We start from the raw sequence: 23,305 nt of genomic DNA, 5'->3' as shown, positions 1-23,305 counted from the left end.
CAAGGACTGACAAAACTAAAGACTGGATATAACCATGGACTGACAAAACTAAGGACTGGATATAACCAAAGACTGAAAAAACTAAAGAATGGATATAACCGCGGACTGACAAAACTAAAGACTGGATATAACCAAGGATTGACAAAACTAAAGATTGGATATAACCAAGGACTGACAAAACTAAAGACTGGATGTAGCCAAGGACTGACAAAACTAAGGACTAGATATAACCAAGGACTGACAAAACTAAAGACTGGATATAACCGTGGACTGACAAAACTAAAAACTCGATATAACCGTGGACTAACAAAACTAAAGATTGGATATAACCAAGGACTGACAAAACTAAAGACTGGATATAACCATGGACTGACAAAACTAAGGACTGGATATAACCAACGACTGACAAAACTTAAAACTGGATATAACCAAGGACTGACAAAACTAAAGACTGGATATAACCAAGGACTGACAAAACTAAAGACTGGATATAACCAAGGACTGACAAAACTAAGGACTGGATATAACCAAGGACTGACAAAACTAAAGACTGGATATAACCAAGGACTGACAAAACTAAAGACTGGATATAACCAAGGACTGACAAAACTAAAGACTGGATATAACCAAAAACTGACAAAACTAAAGACTGGATGTAGCCAAGGACTGACAAAACTAAAGACTGGATATAACCAAGGACTGACAAAACTAAAGACTGGATATAACCAAGGACTGACAAAACTAAAGATTGAATATAACCGAAAACTGACAAACTAAAGACTGGATATAACCGTGGACTGACAAAACTAAAAACTAGATATAACCAAGGACTGACAAAACTAAAGACTGGATGTAGCCAAGGACTGACAAAACTAAAGACTGGATGTAGCCAAGGACCGACAAAACTAAAGGCTGGATGTAGCCAAGGACTGACAAAACTAAAGACTAGATATAACCAAGGACTGACAAAACTAAAGACAGGATATAACCGTGGACTGACAAAACTAAAGACTCGATATAACCGTGGACTAACAAAACTAAAGATTGGATATAACCAAGGACTGACAAAACTAAAGACTGGATGTAGCCAAGGACTGACAAAACTAAAGACTGGATATAACCAAAAACTGACAAAACTAAAGATTGGATATAACTGTGGACTGACAAAACTAAAGACTGGATATAACCAAGGACTGACAAAACTAAAGACTGGATATAACCAAGGACTGACAAAACTAAAGATTGGATATAACCGAAAACTGACAAAACTAAAGACTGGACATAACCGTGGACTGACAAAACTAAGGACTGGATATAACCAAGGACTGACAAAACTAAAGACTGGATATAACCAAGGACTGTCAAAACTAAAGACTGGATATAACCAAGGACTGTCAAAACTAAGCACTGGATATAACCAAGGACTGACAAAACTAAAGACTGGATATAACCAAGGACTGACAAAACTAAAGACTGGATATAACCAAGGACTGACAAAACTAAAGACTGGATGTAGCCAAGGACTGACAAAACTCTAAAGACTGGATGTAGCCAATGACTGACAAAACTAAAGACTGGATATAACAGTGGACTGACAAAACTAAAGATTGGATATAACCAAAAACTGACAAAACTAAAGACTGGATATAACTGTGGACTGACAAAACTAAAGACTGGATATAACCAAGGACTGACAAAACTAAAGACTGGATATAACCAAGGACTGACAAAACTAAAGATTGGATATAACCGAAAACTGACAAAACTAAAGACTGGACATAACCGTGGACTGACAAAACTAAGGACTGGATATAACCAAGGACTGACAAAACTAAAGACTGGATATAACCAAGGACTGTCAAAACTAAAGACTGGATATAACCAAGGACTGTCAAAACTAAGCACTGGATATAACCAAGGACTGACAAAACTAAAGACTGGATATAACCAAGGACTGACAAAACTAAAGACTGGATATAACCAAGGACTGACAAAACTAAAGACTGGATGTAGCCAAGGACTGACAAAACTCTAAAGACTGGATGTAGCCAATGACTGACAAAACTAAAGACTGGATATAACCGTGGACTGACAAAACTAAAGATTGGATATAACCAAAAACTGACAAAACTAAAGACTGGATATAACTGTGGACTGACAAAACTAAAGACTGGATATAACCAAGGACTGACAAAACTAAAGACTGGATATAACCAATGACTGACAAAACTAAAGATTGGATATAACAGAAAACTGACAAAACTAAAGACTGGACATAACCGTGGACTGACAAAACTAAAGACTGGATATAACCAAGGACTGACAAAACTAAAGACTGGATGTAGCCAAGGACTGACAAAACTCTAAAGACTGGATGTAGCCAATGACTGACAAAACTAAAGACTGGATATAACCAAGGACTGACAAAACTAAAGACTGGATGTAACTATAAACTGGATATAGTGTGGTAAATAATTTTAGAATTTACTCAAGTATTTTCAGACTTTCTGTTAAGAGAACCAGACCGTTGAAGCTAAATGTTTTAATAATTATAAAAGCGTCCTCCGAATAAAAAGAAAAGATTTTTTAACGAATCAACATTAGGGTTAAAAGTTGCTAAACTATTCGCTCGGTATCATGAAGAAAGATTTAGGAAACAGATGTAGTCGTTAGTTACGACCTTCAGAGACTGGAAACAGATGTAGTTTTTAGTTACGACCTTCAGAGACTGGAAACAGATGTAGTTTTTTCAGAGAAGACCAAAGGATAGAATCACATTAATGGTTAAACATTGACCAACAAAGAAGTTCACAAACTGGATAAATCAGAACTCACTGAGTAATAGAAACAAATCATCCACGAACTGAAGGATTTATTTTGTGGTTTTACGAATTAGGTAAAATAAGTACAAAATTTTTGTGAAACTGGACAGTTGTGAGAAACTAGATTTCAAAAGGAAGACTAGAGTGAGAAACTGGTGACATCAGACTGACTAAGTCCAAGTATCAGAGATATTCAACCAATATGCACTGATAAATGAAATTCAAGATGAACCAATTAAACGTGATAATTTATAACCAAACCGTAAATTTTGTATCAAATTCTAGACTTGTTTTCACATTACTACTTTTAATTTAAAACTTCGTTTTTCACCGGGATTTTTAAAGAAAAAATCAAAATACTGAATTATAGTTTCATTTTGTTTGGCAACAAAGACAATTTGTTGTTATTATCTGTTGTCATAGTGACCAAATTCTCTATTTATTATTCCACTGTTTCTCTTTTCGTGACGAAAGAACCTAAGAAAATAGTCCCTTTATTAGATTAACGTCAGTACACAACATGTTCGGTCGAATTATTTGATAAAAAGTGGTCGGATTATTGTCTGATTCTTTTATTAATAGAACTTTAACCGATGTCGTTAGCAGAAAAATTTCAGAGCCAATTTTCTAAGCCTCGTGCAATCAAAATATTCAACATCATTCAGTAATAATAACATACATTTGTTGAACTATATAATTATGCAGTTAAGTTTGACAAATCGGGAAGAAAAACCATCTTAATTAGATCAACCTTACAACAAATATAATAGAGTAAGTTTGGATCATTTATACAACCTTGTTGCCATAGCAATGAACAAGTAATGTTGAAAAGAAAAAAAACAAATAACATCAAAGTGTACGTACAAACAAATACTATCCAGAAATGACACGTCATGTTGTCCATTCACCGTTCATATACTAGCTGTGTGTTCCTAGAACAATCAATAAGGTTGTCACGTCGTGATTGACCTAGAGAAATCTACTGCCAGCGGTTATGAACATTTTGAGTACAACAAAATGTGACCTGATTTGTGAAAAATCTGTACATGATGAAGAAATATGGATATCATTTTCAGATTCTGGAATTACTGTGATACATGTAAAAATTTCAAGACAGTAAAATCATCGCTGTTTAAATATTAAAACTATGTTCTAGATACTGTAGATCTTATAGACATGTAAACCTAACGTGGTCTAGTCTTTACTGTGTTCGGATTGGGAATTCAAAGATTCCTGGTTCGGATTACCTTGACCCAGAAACAAAAGCTTCCTTTGAACTTTGGAACCTTTTGTGCGCTATGAACGTAACATAAAAAATGTGATTATTGGTTGAGACAAGGGTCTGATATTCATGATTATTGGTTGAGACAAGGGTCTGATATTCATGATTATTGGTTGAGACAAGGGTCTGATATTCATGATTATTGGTTAAGACAAGGGTCTGATATTCATGATTATTGGTTAAGACAAGGGTCTGATATTCATGATTATTGGTTGAGACAAGGGTCTGATATTCATGATTATTGGGTAAGACAAGGGTCTGATATTCATGATTATTGGTTAAGACAAGGGTCTGATATTCATGATTATTGGTTGAGACAAGGGTCTGATATTCATGATTATTGGATAAGACAAGGGTCTGATATTCACTGAAGTCATGAAAAGGTCATGCTCACTTCCAATACTATAAAAGGGTCATGCAGTGGTCATCAGTGGTCATAATTAGTGTAAAAAAAGCTTCGATTAAGTTTCATTTGTCTGGCGTTAAACTCAGTTTCAAACCAAAATTTCGTTCACTACTTCCTCTCTTCTGAGATTATCTTATAAACAGATTTAAGATAATATATATATATATAACACAAAACAAATGTTTCAAGAAGATAACATGACGTATCGTTAATTAAAATATTCGTTTTAATATTTGTTTTTCTTTAAATGGATAAGTCTTACCTGATGGTTATACCGCCAAGCTTGGGCTCGTTATGGCCTGGTGGTTAGGGCACTTGACTCGCAATCTGAGAGTGGTGGGTTCGAATCTCCGTTACACCTAACATGCTTGCTCTTCCAGCTGTGTGGGTGTTATAATGTCACAGTCAATCCCACTATTTGTTGGTAAAAGAGTAGCCCAAGAGTTGGCGGTGGGTAGTGATGACTAGCTACTTTCCCTCTAGTCTTACACTGCTAAATTAAGGACGGCTAGCGCAGATAGTCCTTGTGTAGCTTTGCGCGAAATTCAAAAACAAAACTGCAAAGCTTTACTAGACCGTATAAAATAAAGCAGATGACAATTGGATAACAGAATCTCTCCAGGTACGTCTCTCTCCATTGATTCGTGTATTTTGTACGTTTTCTAGCTATACTCTTGCGTTTGCGGCAGAACCAGTGACGGGGAGTCTTGCCAACGTTCTGGGATATCTCGAAGAAAGACTGCCTCAGACATTACCATCTGCCACCAAAGAATACAGTTTCTTACCACTAGAGATTAAATATGGCCTCCTTCAGGTTTGTCTTATTTTTCCCGCAATTTTTTTTACTTATTCGTGAAAAAGAGATACAAAAAACAATATATAAACAATATATCTGAATGGAAAATTATTTTTGTTATTTTTTACGTTCTAATTCTACGCTTGAAAGTAAATGTATTAAATTACTAAACTTATTTTTATGTTTATATCACAATTATGTTAATTAGGTCCCAGTTATATCACCAATATCGTGGCTATGTTGACACCTGGTGATAAAATTTCTTCAACCCGAGCATTTTAGAAAAGTGAACCTTTCTGCTTCAAGAGTAAACAGGGAATAGTGGGGTGATCGAATGAGCGATAAATAAAGGAAGATTAGTGACGTCATGAAGGTTATCCATTTTCCAGGAAATATTTACTATATATCTCCTTGTCCATTACAATGTCGCCGGTGACGAGAGCTTTACGTAAAACCAAAGAAATTAGTTGTGTAACACAAGATACCATTTATCTTAAATAGTGTAAAAAATGCAATCATACACAAACAACTCTTAGAGAACATTGCAACAACCATAAATCTTCCATTAACACCAAACATCTTCCTGTTGCTCAACTCTTGAAACAACCCAGTCATTCCATTATCGATGTCTCTCTCAGTGGCATTAAAACAGGATTCAAAATTAAAACAGACAGAGAAATAATCTAAACACTGTTTGACCTTTCTCAATTAATCTAGATCCTGGAATCAGTGACCTCTGTAAGACAATTTTGTATTCTTTGCTCATTTTTCGTTTAATGTGAAAGCTGAACATCCTAAAATTCATCATTTGTTTACGATCATTTATCATACCTGTTTTTGTAAATTAATTAGTATGCCTTTTTAAATCAACCCCCAGGTGTCACCTGTGTTTTATGTAAACACTAAGGTATAGTTTTACTTTTACGTATGATTAACTACTTTTGAAATAAAATATCCCTAACACATTTTCACGTACACTCTTCCCCATCGGCTACATAGTACCGAGAAGGAAACGTTTACAACGATGCATGAAAAAATAAACCAAACATTCTCTTGACAACCCGATGACCTCCATGACGTTACTCATCTACAGCTGTTTCTCATAAAAACGACAATATTCATAATTCGATTAGGCTACTCATTTAATAAGTTTATAACGAGATGATTATGTTATATCCACGAGCGGCTTTTTAATAAAAGTTTAATTCAAATAAAAAAAATCGTTTCATAAAACGAGTGTTAATTACATGAGGTTGTTTTTACTGTGACAAACAACTGATTACATCCGTATAGAAGTAGACAATTTATTAGAGACAGGCGAAACGTAACGTGTACGTCGAGAGAAAGGAAGATGATGAAGTTAACACTAATAACGAGAAATTAAATTATTTTTAAAAAGAAAATTTAATCTTTCGTAAACAAGAAAGATGCTGGAAATTTCATTTTTAACATAAATTAAAGTCATCCATTGTTTTTATTTTTCCTTTAATTACTCCACCTAGCGTATGATTCTCTAAATAGTGAAATCTGATAATTAAATTCGCAAGAAAAATTGTCTTTAAAAATTAAACTATTCCAAAACTACATAAAGCAGTTTATACATAACAATGTTGTATCTGAAGTTACATATTTATTTATCTGAATGTTACTAGTTTATACATAACAATGTTGTATCTGAAGTTACATATTTATTTATCTGAATGTTACCAGTTTATACATAACAGTGTTGTATCTCAAGTTACATATTTATTTATCTGAATGTTACTAGTTTATACATAACAATGTTGTATCTGAAGTTCCATATTATTATATTGTTAGTCTTAATATTATTATGTTAATAATATAATAATAAGTTGTTGTATAAGTAAGGCTTCTTTAATTTTGCGTTTGTTTATGTTTGTTTCTTTATTTAGTATTTGAGTGTTTTCTATGGTTATGTTGTGTTTATACAACAACTTAAACCCAAAATAAACCAATATAAAGAAACGCCTTTATACCTATATTAAATATAATAAAATAAATAATATAAAATTATATATTCAAACATCTAACACCGCTCTCTACATTCCGACACTCAGTAACACAAACCCTTCCAAACATGTGGTCAGCTTCCGGTCAGTTACCTCTTTCTTTCTTTGTGAACCTGACGATGACCGAAGAAGGTCGAAACGTTGTTCGCTCTTCTATGTAAAATATTTCTCAACCCAAACGAGCCGTTTTTACATATATATTTCTCTACAAGTGGGTTTTCTTGACATCACTTGTATGGCTCAGATTTCTTCGACATTTCACCGTTTTAATATCTAACGTCACTCGATAATTTAAACAGCAGGATAAAAGTGAACTGAGGTGAAAGATTGAAATCCATTTTATTTTGGGTTCACAGTATAGTATTTATATAGCTTTGTTATTACATTTCAATATCGTTTATTTGTTCGCTTTAGGGCAAAAAAACCTGGCACTCGACTTATAATCTGAGGGTCGCTGGTTCGAATCCCCGTCACACCAAACAAGCTCGCCTTTTAAGCCGTGGGGGCATTATAAAGTTACAGTCAATCCCACTATGCGTTGGTAAAAGAGTTGCCCAAGAGTTGGCGGTGGGTGGTGATTAATAGCTGCCTTCCCTCTAATCTTACACTGCTAAATTAGGGCTGTGTAGTGCATCTAGCCCTCGTGTAGCTTTGCGTGAAATTCAAAACAAACTAAATATTTCCTGAAGTCTCCCTTTACAAGAGTAAACTTGTTGTTGTTTTTTCATTTTCCCTCGTATGCTGATTAGAAAATAATGTATTCTTAAAGACACAGCTGGTGATCAAAGGGTGTTTGTATTAATTTGTATACATAATGCCTATAACAAAATGAAATGATTGTGACATCCTGCAATTAATGGGCAATCTGATTAGCATTGCCATCTGGCGATGAATATAATCAAATATTGAAAAAAATGTAATACTTTAGATCGAATGAATTCCATTTTCTTTAAACTGTCTGTTTCACTTACGTTTGTATATCAGATCGTGAGAGAAAGTAGATTATGTAACAAACATTTTGCAAAAACAAAACAAAAACATTGATCTAAAAGAACGTAACTTAATTCAACTAAACTTATTCACATTGGTCTTCAGTGGTTTACACACACCCTGTATGGCCAGGTGGGTTAAGACACCTCGACTCGTAATCTGAGGGTCGCGGGTTCAAATCCTCGTCACACCAAACATGCTCGCCCTTTCAGGCCTGGGGAAATATAATGTTACGACCAATCCCACTATTCGTTGGTAAAAGAGTAGCCCAAGGGTTGGCAGTGAGTGGTGATGACTAGCTGCCTTCCCTCTAGTCTTACACTGCTAAATTAGGGACAGATAGCCCTCGCGTAGCTTTGTGCGAAATTAAAAACAAAATCTAGCGGTAAATCTGTAGGTTTGCTGCCCTAAACTTCTAGTTTCCATATCCGTGGCGGGCAGAGCAGCACATTTTGTTAGCTTTGTATTTAACAAGAACTAAACCAACCTTCTATTTCCTCAACGTTAAGTCTGCAGGTTTACAACGCTAAAATTTGGGTCTCTTGTTAGATATTTCATTGTTTAGCTTAGTGCGTAATAACAGCTTAAATGTTTCGTTTTTAAAAAGTTTGTTCATAGGCATCACTAAAGTGTTTATTTAGTAATATGATAAAGTATTAGGAAATCTATTTGTTTTTGGTTAGGGTTAGTTTCATGAGACTTACAAGCTGACATATAAGCGAGCTAAGTTGATGAGGTTCAGTTTGATGAGACATAACGAACTAAAACAGTCAAGTTGAATAGGCTTAGTTTGACGAGATATTACAAACTAAGATGTTTGAGCAAAGTTAAGTGTAACATAATGAGTTTGACAAGTGTTAAGAAAGAAGATAATACAGTTGACCCTCGTCCAGTCGGACCAGTAGAAACACTTGTATCTCAAGACAGCTGGTATGGGTATTAAAACTTCTATTAAAATAAACTACAGAACAACGTTTTGACTTTCTTAGGTCATCTTCAGGTTAAGAAAGCGAAAGTTGATAATAAGGTTGCCGAATTTGGTAATTTTGGTTCTGTTTTATAAATTTAGTAAATTTTGCTAATTTACCTGTTGTATGGCCGGTAAAAGATTTTCAAGTGTATTGTCTTCTATATGGGCCTGTCATGGCCAAGCGCGTAAGGCGGGCGACTCGTTATCTGAGGGTCGCGGGTTCGCGCCCGCGTCGCGCTAAACATGCTCACCCTCCCAGCCGTGGGGGTGTATAATGTGACGGTCAATCCCACTATTCGTTGGTAAAAGAGTAGTCCAAGAGTTGGCGGTGGGTGGTGATGACTAACTGCCTTCCCTCTAGTCTTACACTGCTAAATTAGGGACGGTTAGCACAGATAGCCCTCGAGTAGCTTTGTGCGAAATTCCAAAACAAAACAAAAACTAAATGTTTGAATATACTTTATAAGGGCTCATTGCGCAGGCGCAAGATAACTTCAGACAATGGTGGTCCAACCGTGGATCTTTGTGTTGTTTTCATATACTGTAACTGTTGTTATGATTCCGTGAGTTGTGACTCGTAAGTGTCAGTATTCGTTTACAGCATAATGTTTAACTTTAAATTTGTGTTTTATTTAATTTTAATAATTTTCTTTAATTTATATTTAACCTAACCCACAGATCATAATGGCTGAGAAAAGGAATGATGAGTATAGTGATATAGTAGAAAATCCATGTAAGAAAGTAAGCCTACTTAGGCCTAGTTACGAACAGAAACGTCAGTTGACACAAAAATGTCTTAATAATCCTGAGTTTAGTTGTTTTAGTCGAAGTTCGAAAAACTTAAATAAGTCATTTCGTGAAATATGTAGTTGTGACTTATCTGGGAGTGTTACCATAGTTGAGAAACATCTAGACAGTAAAAAAAACATTTAAAATGAAAAAAATATTAAAACAAGTGCCCAGACTTCCAAAGTAGCTAATTTCTTACGGCCTTCTTCACGCAGCTTGTCTCAAGTGGCTTCCACTGAACTGAAAATGTGTGCGTTTGTGTTGTCGCAGAACACAATATCCTAATTTTAACACTAGATCATCTTCCAGACTTTCTATCTAGTGCATGCCCTGATTCTAAATTTGTTAAGGGAAGTAAGTGTACAAGAACAAAAGGAACATTGGTGAGGAATATTTGGAAATTATTATATCACAATTAAAGAATATTAAATTTTCATTAATTATTGATAAAAGTACAGATGTATCCACACAAAAAAAACAACTTGTTATAATAGCTAGATTTTATGACAGCCATTATTCAAAAAAACAGTTGACAAGTTTATAACTCATTTGGAAATCAATTGCTGTTCTGCCCAAGGCATTTACAATTCTATGGTATATTATTTTGAAAAACATGGAATCCCATTTAAAAACCTGATAGGCTATGCAAATGATAATTCAAGTGTAATGGTGGGGTCGAAAAGCTGTGTTCAAAGTCTTCTAAAGCAGATAGTTCCATATATCTTTGTACAAGGTTGTGTATGTCATTCAACGTATTTATGTGCATCCTGTGCGTGTTCTAAACTTTCTTAGAGGAGCTGACTAGAAATATTTATTCACATTTGTCAAACAGCTAAAAGAGATTAGATGTTAAGTTATTAATTACTATAGATACAACGGTGTTTCTTTATATTAGTTTTAGTTGTTGTACAAGTAGGGGTTCTTTTATTTTTACCTTTGTTTATAATTCTTTTCCTACTTGTCTAATCGGATCAGCAGAAATACTTGTTGAGTTTTTTATTGTTTTTTATTTTTTGCCGGAATGACTTCTGTTCCGTGAATATTCTGAATATTTCCTCAAAACTAAAGTTAAAAACTAAGTTGGATCAGTATAATTATCCTGAACGTCATGAAATCTGACAATATAAGACAAACTGACAACAAAACTAAACATGAGAACTAAGGCCTAAGTGTATAAACAATACAGTAATTATAATTAGTATGTTATCAATATTAATTCATAGGAAGAGCTTCAAACCGCATTCCGCCCCTTTGTGAGTCAGCAGTAAGCTTTCTGACGTACAAACGGGCCGACATGGTCAGCTTAACCTGAGGGTTGCGGGTTTGAATCTCCGTCACACCAAACATGCTCGCCCTGTCAGTCGTGGGGCGTTATAATGTGACGGTAAATCCTACTATTTGTTGGTAAAAGAGTAGTCCAAGAATTGTCGGTGGGTGGTGATGGCTAGCTGCCTTCCCTCTAGTTGTGCACTGCTAAATTAGGGACGGCTAGCGCAAATAGCCCTCGTGTAACTTTGCGCGAAATTCAAACCAACAAAACAATCTGACGTACAAGGTTAAAATTCAGGGTTCGACTCACTGTTGTGAGTTAAGCATAGAGAGCCGATTGTGTAGCTTTCCACTGAAGCAAGGAAACAATCATCAGTGATGTCGACAAAACCCACTTCCGGTCAGTTACCTCTTCCTTTCTTTGTGAACCTGACGATGACCGAAGAAGGTCGAAACGTTGTTCGCTCCTCTACGTAAAAAATGTTTTCAACCCAAACGAGCCGTTTTTACAAGGAAACAATAAATATTTGTTCTTTATCTGTTTATTACATGATGTGACTTATTTTTATAAAACCAATAAATCTGTCAAGTGCACATTAAAACACTTCCGGATATAGAGGAAGTAAAACAGACTACTTCCTGAACCGTTTCCTAAACTTTACACAAACGTGTTAAGAGTTTTCTTGTAAGGAAGTTTACCTCCTCTTCTTCTGATATCATGTTAATGCTTCGTCAGTACTTATAAGCACTTTACTCTCCGAATATTGATATAATAAATATTTTATTTCAGCCAACGTTGTGGCATTTAGGTCTCATCAGAGCCAACGGAACAACAACTCCTTCAGTTTTCTTCACTTTTCCTTTAACGTCCAAATACTATTAAGATGTATATTTGTCCCCCTGACTCATTCTATTCAATTTTGTCTTCAGTGTTCTTCCAGTAGTAAAATAGATTGTGTGTTGTGGTTTGAATTGTCGTTAAGTGTGTGGACCACAGAAAATGTCGACGTCAGAGGATGAACAACAACAAACGGGTCATACAAAACACTCGTGCCCATGATACATTCGTAAAACCTCAATGAAAACGAGCACAAACTATATATTTACCATTACTTCTCATTATTAGCTCGCCGAAGGACTGTCTTTCCTCCACTATTCCTGTAAACTTATCCATAGAAATGTTTGCCCGCAGTCAGTAATAATAAATAAACGAGGAACCTGGAAACTGGCAGGTCTCGAGTTCACCGAGAGATGCAATGAAACAGATCCTATGGTGAGTTTTCAGTTTCAATAGAACTAGGTCACGTGAGTTGATTTTGTTGATGACGTAGTAGTTACATTCAGGTTTAATGTGTTTCTTTACCCTCAAGATTTATCTAACTTAGTGTATTATACTGCTGTTTCCAGAGTTTGAAACTGTTAGATATGTTTGTGTTTAATTGGAAAAGAAAACTTCATCTAAATTTGTCACACTACGTTTCTTTGGTTGAAAACATTTCTCACATCCTAGCTCAGAGTTTAAAAGTACAATTTAGATTGTCAATAAGACGTATTGTAGTTTATTTTATCATAACTAACAGTAGGTTCTGTTATTTGATTACGAGAGAAATAACTAGAGATACGTGTAACATTTAATTGTGAAGGATATTGCTAGAGATACGTGTAACACATACCTCTGAAGTTACTATAAGAAGTAATCCTGGTACTATATATATCTGAAAGCGATAAAGGCCTTCCGAAGATCTGGGCGTAACTAAAGTATCATGGGAACTGTACACCTAATGATCTCTTCACGTTTGTTGGTCAAGTAGCTGCGATACGTCAGTTCTGACGAAAAACAATGAGCACTTTCTTTAAGAGCGCTGTCTTGTAAAGTGTCCTGTTATTATGTTCTGTTACTGAGCTATTTGTGGCTGCAGCAGCTAATTATCTCTGTAATTAGGCCCAAGGCGACAATATAGGTACTGAAAGTTTGAGAGTGATATGAGAGAATACCTTGTATATTTCATTTGGTTTCAGACGGAATAGAATCATAACCGAATCGTCTACATGTTAACTGATGAAACCGGATTACTAGCTGACCCCAGGAACACTGGAAACATTAAATATCGCTGTTTGTATGTGAAGTTTCCGTTGATCTGTTTAAACTAAAGTGTCATGAACACAGAACAGGTTTATTTATAATGTTCCGATAAGTTTCGTCCATGTTTTTCTGTTTCAGAATCAGTTGATAACCTGTAGAGCAGATCCACCATGATCAGATGATAACTCTTAAAACAGATCCACCATTATCCGATGATGACCCTTAGGGCAGATCTATCATGATCAGATGGTAACCCTTAAAGCAGATCCACCATGATCAGATGATAACCCTTAGGGCAGATCTATCATGATCAGATGGTAACCCTTAGAGCAGATCCATCATGATCAGATGATAACCCTTAGGGCAGATCTATCATGATCAGATGGTAACCCATAGAGCAGATTCATCATGGTCAGATGATAACCCTTAGATCAGATCCATCATGGTCAGATGATAACACGTAGAGCAGATCCATCATGGTCAGATGATTGCATGTAGAGCAGATCCATTTTCGAATATTGTAAAAGAAATATTGTGGCCTTAGCACCCCTCATCTGGTTTCACCCTTTAAAATCACATGTTGTAATAGAATGAAATATGAATCCAGGTCTTATGTAACGACATCAAAAAAAGTCTTGCTTAATATCACCACGTGGTGCCATACTGTTCTACAAAAAGAGTTATTTTGCTGTATTCAGTTCTGAAATGTGAAATAATTACGACAGTCAATCAACTCAATCCAACCAATTAGTAGTTCGTTTATTACCAATCTTACACATGGACAATCTGGGATGGAATTCATAAAGTACACTAGAGAGCGTGTAACAACAGATTAAAGTGCAGATTAAACTGGACCTTACTTTACCTATTAAGATATTTATTCGTTTAATATCCTTAAACTGCGAAAACATTCTATGATATAATAGGTTTGTAGAAGACAGCCTCTTTAACGTTTGTGTATAACAATATACGTTATATAGTAGTGTAATTTATAGAAGACCCCGTCTTTCTAATGCACTTCGTGTTTGTAACGTCCACTATGTCAGTGGTTTTTTAGGAAGATTTCAGATTTTCTCAGTAGTTTGTCTCACATCTGGTAATATATATAAAACCTTTCGTATACATATAAACCATATAATAAATTCTTAAAACTTGTTCTTAAATTATAACCATTCTAACGATACATAGAATACTTAATAGTTTTCTAGGTGTGATTATTGTCTGATTTCTTACCTTCCACCCTAACCTTTGAGCTTCGTATTTTCTTAACCCTAACATTAATAAATTATTTATTTTCTGCTTACACTTTGTCAGTTTATTTTTGTCTTAAATATGATCGAATGATAGTTGATGTTCCTTATTAATTTTAAACTTTGAATTGTCTCTATTACAGCGCTCGATAGATGGCTCTAGGATCGCCATATCGTATTTGATCTTAATTCAAATATATTTGCAATTCTAATAATCAATTATTTTTATACGTGATAAGTCCAACTTTTAAGCTGGCGATAGTGTTTTTCCTAAAACTGTATTTTTTAAATATTTTAATTTAGGTTTTGATTTCGATAAAACAAATTGTATTCATTGCTTATTTCTTACAGACTGCTGTGCCTTGCCAACCTTTCACGTCTAAGTTACCAAAAATGGGACAACCGGACCTAGACTTCACTGCCCCGGAAATCCAGTTTTCATCAATGTGTTCGCCGTACAGCGACATGTTCTCCTTTGGGTTACTGATATGTTCTGTCTTTAATAATGGACGATCGCTTATTGAAGCCAACCTGAGTACCACTACTTACAGCAAGCAGCTAGACTTGGTAGAACCAATTACGAGTCTTACTTTACACATACTCTTGTACCCAGACGAATCAAACAAGAGCATACAAATATTATATTATCGTTAGTTAAGACTGTTTGACTAAAACGACGTTCTTTTACGTGTCAACTATTAGACTAGGCCTAAATCACATTCTTCCAAATAGGTTGAGGTTCAGAAATAATTTGTATATTTTTATTTTTTGATGTGCACGCGTGCTTTATGCTATTTTCGTGTTCCTGTTGACCTGATTTAAATAACAAACAGTCGAGATTCTCCAGCCAAAAATCTATAGAACTAAATAAATAAAAAAAATCGTGTATATATATATATATATATATGTACTTCCAGAAAATTTGAATCGGTTAGTTTTTACGATATGTTTGTATTAAACCTGATTATATCAGTCTTACATATGTTTCTCTATTTTGTTTCTATTTTACTTACTTTCTAAGAGAATCTATATGGTTTCTTCAAGATTGAGATAGTGAAACGTATTATCCCATGTTTATTTATTACTTATGATTACACATAATCAAACTATTATTTCTCTTCCTCTATAGACGCCACGTCGTTTGATCAGCTCATTAATATTTCTTTTAAAATTAAAAAATAAATGTTAAAGAAAACTAAAAAACTCACATAAATATGGATATAACTTACTGTGTAAATTCGCTTATTTTTTGTTAATACTGTCTAACCCCTTACTGATAAAGGATCGTTACTGGATGTGATTTATTATGTTAAATACCTCAAATTATTTCTGGAATGTTATGGCACGTTTTATTAATTCTAGAGATTTACTGTTCAGTTTAATATATTATGTTGATTAGTTCACCTTAATATTGAATATGTTGCACGTCTTATTAATCCTAAAGACTTGTTGTTGGATATAATATATTATGTTAATTAGATCACCTTAATTCTTGAATATGTTGCACGTCTTATTAATCCTAAAGACTTATTGTTGGATATAATATATTATGTTAATTAGCTCGCCTTAATTATTGAATACTGGTGCACGTCTTATTAATCCTAAAGACTTGTTGCTGGATATAATATATTATGTTAATTAGCTCGCCTTAATTTTTGAATATGTTGCACGTCTTATTAATCCTAAAGACTTGTTGTTGGATATAATATATTATGTTAATTAGCTCACCTTAATTATTGAATACTGGTGCACGTCTTATTAATCCTAAAGACTTGTTGTTGGATATAATATATTATATTAATTAGATCGCCTTAATTCTTGAATATGTTGCACGTCTTATTAATCCTAAAGACTTGTTGTTGATATAATATATTATGTTAATTAGATCACCTTAATTTTTGAATATGTTGCACGTCTTATTAATCCTAAAGACTTGTTGTTGATATAATATATTATGTTAATTAGATCACTTTAATTCTTGAATATGTTGCACGTCTTGTTAATCCTAAAGACTTGTTGTTGATATAATATATTATGTTTATTAGTTCAAATTATTTCCTAGATTAATACGGACCTTACAGTTTGTGTGTAGTTAGTTAACTGGATATTAAACAAAAATGTAAGTACTAAAATCGGGGTCTATATCTTTCTCAGTTAGATGTATGAATCTAATGTATGCATCGTTGTGTCACATAGAATCAAAATTCATTGTTTATGTTCACTGTGGTAACACTCATTGTTTATATTCACTATGTTGACCGTTTCACTTCTTTAATCGAGTGTCTATATTCACTATGGTGACCGTTTTACTTCACAAAAGTCTTAGGAAGTTTTATTTTCCCCAGCTAGAACAGAACTTGACCGAACTACTGGATAGAATACCACACCATCTACAGGAACCTGTCCAAAGTGTACTTAATATTGACCCCACACAACGTGCCAGTTCTCAGGACTTTACCATGGTACTTCTTACTTTTGTTTTGGTCACTGTTTCGTCCAACTTATTTATTTCGCCCTCCATCTAATAGACGTCGCTCTAAATACTATAAAAAAATGAGCATATTGTATTATCTAGGATGGAAGCCATTAGATTAACGAAGAGAATGAAATATTAACTTGTTATAAACAGTTCTAGTATCGTTTGTCAGGCTTAAAGTCACTCATTTAACTTTACTTTCACTTCATTATGAAAAATATTTTTATGCAATTTCTTTAAAACTGGTTTCCAAAATAGAGAAAAGAACAAACTCTTTTGAGTTTACTGCAAAAGCTAAGAAGTTTCGATTCTTCTTATCACATCTATCAAGAGTTATTTAATCTATTACTAGAGGACGCTGAGATCACTGTTATAAAATTACTGCAACAAGAAATAAGTCTTTAATTTGTAACGATGTATTCATACGCGAATTAGGCAATGAGTTAAAGAGAATAAGTAAAGAAATGTAGACAGTGGTGACACTGTTATCTGGTGACACTCTAGAAAGATGGAGTTTGTTAAAGGCCTGATTGATTGTTATAATAATTGTATTAAAAATCTATGTTTATCTAAATATACTTTCAAAAACATCTGTTTGAATACAACATATATATTGTAACAAATTACTTAAGGGCAAACATATTGTACATGTCTCATTGGAAATTTGCCAAAAAGCCAAAAGAACTACATGGAGCCATGTTAGGCCTAAGATGTTTAATATCAGTATTGACACTTGATGAGAGGACGCTAATATTTGTGCTCTCTACATTAATTTTGAAGTTCAATGTCTTGCAAAGGAAAAACGACACACCACGTCGACTAGAGGGGAACTTATTTAAAAACTAACTAGAGGGGAACATATTTAAAAACTTTCTAGTTTGTGTTTTGGGGTTGGAGAGCTGTAAACTTAAAATCTTATATAAAAACGATTTTCTTTTCAGATAAAATACTTTATGGACCCTTCAGTTTATGTTCTTCAATATCTGGACGCCATTCATATGAAGGACACCACGCACAAGTCTCATTTCTATCACAGTCTCAAGGGGGCGCTTCCTAACATACCGAGGGTAAGATTTACTACGCTCACACAGTGTTATAGCTAATTATATTGTGCAAACGTAGTAAACATTTCGTGTACTCCATCTGTCCTCTACAGTGAGGTAAAGATTATCTCTTGTGCTTAACATAAACAAGTAAGTAGCCCACCTGCCTGAAAATCGATACATATATAAAACCAAAACACGTACGAGTTTCCAACTTGGATACAAATGAAACTATTGTTAAACTTCCTGTTGTTCTTAACTTTCCTTTGTTCATTTTCTTACCAGTTTCATGGCTTGATGTCTCACTGTTCAAAACGCAGGTTTAGATATAATCTGTTATAAAAAGATATAAATATCACTTTAATATAAATACCCTAGATGTAATTTTCATTCTTGATTGAGGATCCATGGTTACCGTCCTGTTGCTACATAATCTTGCCCGTATTCTTGTACGATCAGTACGGAATGAACCCCGTATTCTTCTACGATCAGTACGGAATGAAAAAGGGATGATAACAATAGGCTAAGAATTAGTTGTCAGCTGCTACCTTCTCTCAAGCCGACTAGTACACAGTTAGGGTTAACTTGACGATAACAATAGGCTGACAATTAGCTGTCAGCTGCTACCTTCTCTCCAGCCGACTAGTACACAGTTAGGGTTAACTTGACGATAACAATAGGCTGACAATTAGCTGTCAGCTGCTACCTTCTCTCCAGCCGACTAGTACACAGTTAGGGTTAACTTGACGATAACAATAGGCTAAGAATTAGCTGTCAGCTGCTACCTTCTCTCAAGCCGACTAGTACACAGTTAGGGTTAACTTGACGATAACAATAGGCTGACAATTAGCTGTCAGCTGCTACCTTCTCTCCAGCCGACTAGTACACAGTTAGGGTTAACTTGACGATAACAATAGGCTAACAATTAGCTGTCAGCTGCTACCTTCTCTCAGCCGACGAGTACACAGCTAGGGTTAACTTGAAAACAACAATAGGCTAAGAATTAGCTGTCAGCTGCTACCTGCTCTCCAGCCGACTAGTACACAGTTTGGGTTAACTTAACGATAACAATAGGCTAAGAATTAGCTGTCAGCTGCTACCTTCTCTCCAGGCGACTAGTATACAGTTAGGGTTAACTTGACGACAACAATAGGCTAAAAATTAGCTGTTAGCTGCTATCTTTTCTCCAGCCGACTAGTACAGAGTTAGTGTTAACTTGACGATAACAATAGGCTAAGAATTATCTGTCAGCTGCTACCTTCTCTCCAGGCGACTAGTACACAGTTAGGGTTAACTTAACGATAACAATAGGCTAAGAATTAGCTGTCAGCTCCTACCTTCTCTCCAAGCGACTAGTACACAGTTAGGTTTAACTTAACGATAACAATAGGATAAGAATTAGCTGTTAGCTGCTACCTTCTCTCAAGCCGACTAGTACACAGTTAGGATTAACTTCACGATAACAATAGGCTAAAAGTTAGCTGTCAGCTGCTACCTGCTCTCCAGCCGACTAGTACACAGTTTGGGTTAACTTGACGACAACAATAGGCTAACAATTAGCTGTTAGCTGCTATCTTGTCTCCAGCCGACTAGTACAGAGTTAGTGTTAAATTGACGATAACAATAGGCTAGGAATTAGCTGTCAGCTGCTACCTTCTCTCCAGCCGACTAGTACACAGTTAGGGTTAACTTAACCTGTAATGTATTTAATGATCTGTGGCTACGAAGGTTAATATAGCTTTCTATAGCAGGGTTCCAAAACTTTTTTAAACTATGGGTTTCACATCAGAGTGAGAAAATAAAAAATACACTAAAAATAGAAACAATCGATCACTATCACCAGATAAAGTTTACTTCAAGCTGTTATAATATAAAAACATCAGTATTTAAAGTAAAGGTTTTACTTCTACTTACTCGTTTAGTAATTTCTGCTAAACAAATTTAGATGAGTAAAATGCAGTGTACTTAATTATTTACCCGTGGCTTGCTTTTGTTCACAAAGTAATTCAATATTTTGAGTTATGGTTATTACCTATAAACGCGAATAATCTTCAGTATTTAGCCTCTTTGTAAAATTGATCTTTATAGCTGTATACAGTGAAAATGATTGCTCACAAAGTTACGTTCTTGGAAAACGCATCAACATTTTCAACGTTCTGTTATATATTTCAGGATATTCCATCGCAATTTGAATCCAAACTTGTGTAATTTCTTTTTACATAAATTTTGTTCTTAGTGTGTACACATTCATACAAAACTTTAGCTTACATTAAAGCGCTTCCATTTTACTCTGAGCTTTGAAGTATTTTATCCTGCATTGTAGCATTTATTTCATTTAGACAGGCAAATAGTCCGAAAGGTGAGCCACTTTCTGTATCCAGCATTTGTCCCTTAATTTGTACGTAAGTTCAAAATGGCATTCAGATAAAAAGAAACCTATGTTCTTACGCAGTTCGTAAAACCGAGAAAGCTATCTGACTTCAGTATGAAGCAGCAAATGTTTATACAAACTTCCCATATCCTCACAGAGTAAACTGAAGATCCTCGCATTGAGTGGTCTTGATTTTAAAAAAATTCATTATTTTTATGACATCACTCAATACCTCTATTAAGTCTTCTGGGATTCGTTTCATTGCGAGTGCATGACTATGAAGACAGCAGTGGATACTCTCGATGTCAGGGTTTTATTTTTTTTATACGTGCCACTGCGCCTGAAAATTTTCCAATCATAGCTGCAGCCCCATCAGTGCAAATACTTGAGCAGCGCTGCCATTAGGTCTCATATTCTTCATAAATAAATCCATCAGTTTAAATATTTCTTCGCCTGTTGTTTGAGTAGGCAAGGTTTGCAAATAAGCATGACTTTTTCAAAACTAGCTTCGTGAGTACATCGAACAAAAACAAACAACATCGCATAACCTGCGATATCTGTTGATTCATCCATCTGAAGCGAAAAAGTTGGACTCGTTTTCACTCGCCGTATTAACTCCGTTAAGCAATTTGTTGACATATCATCGATTCTTTGAGAAACCGAATTGTCAGAAATGGGTACAGAGCTAATGTTTTTAAAATTTCACATCAATCGTGCACTGTACCAAATCTTTTGCGCATGGTTTTATCAAATCTCCTGCTATTGTATGAACTTCACGTGCTTTTGCAATACGGTAAATAACACGATATGAAGCAATAAGAACATCTTTGTTGTCCTGACGGACAAACGAACGAAATGTAGGCTTCCTTGCATGTAATTACAAACACTTTCTTTTGAAATATTCGGAATTTTGATAACTTGACGATAACAATAGGCTAAGAACTAGCTGTCAGCTGCTACCTTCTCTCCAGCCGACTAGTACACAGTTAGGGTTAACTTGACGACAACAATAGGCTAACAATTAGCTGTTACTACTGTTACTCACCACTGTTCCACATTCAACCCACTAGGTCCATCTTCATTACCTGTCCATGTAAAACCATATTAAATAAAACTTCATTTTATTTCTTGTTTCACTACTTCTTGTATCATTCTGCGTTGAAGTGCTGCACACGAAAATAACGCCGATAAATTAGTACTAGGCCTACTAGGCTTAGGAAGATATTTACACGTATCATATTTATTACTGATCTTCAGCAACTTGTCCATTATAAAGGTGACAACTAATTATTAATTTGTCTACAAACGTACTGTTATATCTTTGGCACTTCAGAAGTATTTTCACGGACATAAAATAGCTTCTTAATGAAAACTCGTTCAAGCACTTGAGTTTTATCATCACACAATGACCTTCTGACCTAAGATCAGTGATGTCATAACGAAGTCAGAGATAAAGATTTATGGATAAAAGACTAAGTCACTAGAATAATATAGTTTTATAAAAGAAAGGAAAACCTATTATTTTTACATTTTTTATTGTTTTTAACAGAAATCTTTAAACCTAATAACAAAATATTAAGCCAGTTCTGATGTGCGTCTAAATCTAGAGCAAAGGAAACAAAAGTAAACAAACGTCATAGAGCACATTGGTGCCAAGTTTGTCTAATTAAACTACAACAAATCTAATCTAACGTAAAAATTACCAATTATAAACATAAGTATAATTATACTTTATATAAATATACCTTGAAATTCAAACAATGGACACTGCATCTAATTACATCACAATGTTTCAAATATGGACAAGTTTCAGTTGTGACGTCATGCTTCGTTTTGTTCGAGATTTAGCCGCTAATCCAGATCTGGTTTTTAAAAGACAGTCGGCATCACTACTCAGGGCTGACCGATGTTTCATACGAAGATTGCTAGGCTATCTTGCATCTCCAATCACACATGCGATCTTCAGATGGTGCCATATCTACTAGCAACCAGTGGCGCCACTGTCGAATTAACCGAGATTGAACTAACACTTTCACCGCGAGAACTTCCTCTAAGCTGAATAGAATCGTCAGGCGTTAGGCAGAAAAGATTTTAAAAGGCCTAATACGCGATAAACCTGTTATATTAAAGATACATTTTACCTTTTTGTACATTGTATTCTGATTCAATTTTATAGTTTTAGAAAATATTATTAACATTTTAAAATTTCTTCATGGAGCCCCAGAAAACTATAGTATGAAAACCGTACTCTGTAGAGCAGTGTCAGACATATAACACTTCCTCCTTAACGAATACAGCCTAATAAACTCTAAGTACCTGAAAATCACTCCCAACTAAATATGTACAAGTGAATTAATTTAAAATCAGCCCCACCTAAAAAATATATACAAGTGAAAAATCAAAAATTAATCCTAACTAAAAAATATACAAGTGAAATAACCTATAATCAGTCCTAACGAAGTGATATGTAACTTGTTGATAAAACTAGAACAGTGAAAATTCCTAATGTGGTGCTTTTATGAAACTTCTTTATATTTTTTATATTTCTAATTTTGTTTATTTTTATTGATTTATTATTATTTGCAAAATATAAAGTCACAGTCGTTAATTCAGCTGTGGAAGCGTTATAATGTGACGGTCGATCCCACTATTCCTTGATAAAAGAGGTTGGGTGGTGATGACTAGCTGCCTTCCTCTAATCTTACACTACTAAATTAGGGACGGCTAG

At 34.7% G+C, this 23,305-nt stretch overlaps 1 pseudogene across 1 annotated transcript in view; it reads left to right on the top strand.

Moving 5' to 3' along the window:
- The window catches only part of LOC143241745 (SCY1-like protein 2), an 80,069-nt pseudogene that overhangs the window by 4,633 nt on the left and 52,131 nt on the right, over positions 1-23,305 (top strand). The window contains exons 3-7 of the transcript XR_013022265.1: positions 5,177-5,324; positions 12,481-12,627; positions 15,039-15,254; positions 17,033-17,149; positions 18,105-18,230. The product of XR_013022265.1 is annotated as an SCY1-like protein 2 (transcript). The remainder of the gene's footprint in view (positions 1-5,176; positions 5,325-12,480; positions 12,628-15,038; positions 15,255-17,032; positions 17,150-18,104; positions 18,231-23,305) is intronic.

This window comes from Tachypleus tridentatus, unplaced genomic scaffold (assembly GCF_004210375.1).
Source record: "Tachypleus tridentatus isolate NWPU-2018 unplaced genomic scaffold, ASM421037v1 Hic_cluster_1, whole genome shotgun sequence".
NCBI lineage: Eukaryota > Metazoa > Arthropoda > Merostomata > Xiphosura > Limulidae > Tachypleus > Tachypleus tridentatus.
Note: the sequence above shows the minus strand (reverse complement) of the source record. Positions and strands in the feature narration are given on the sequence as shown.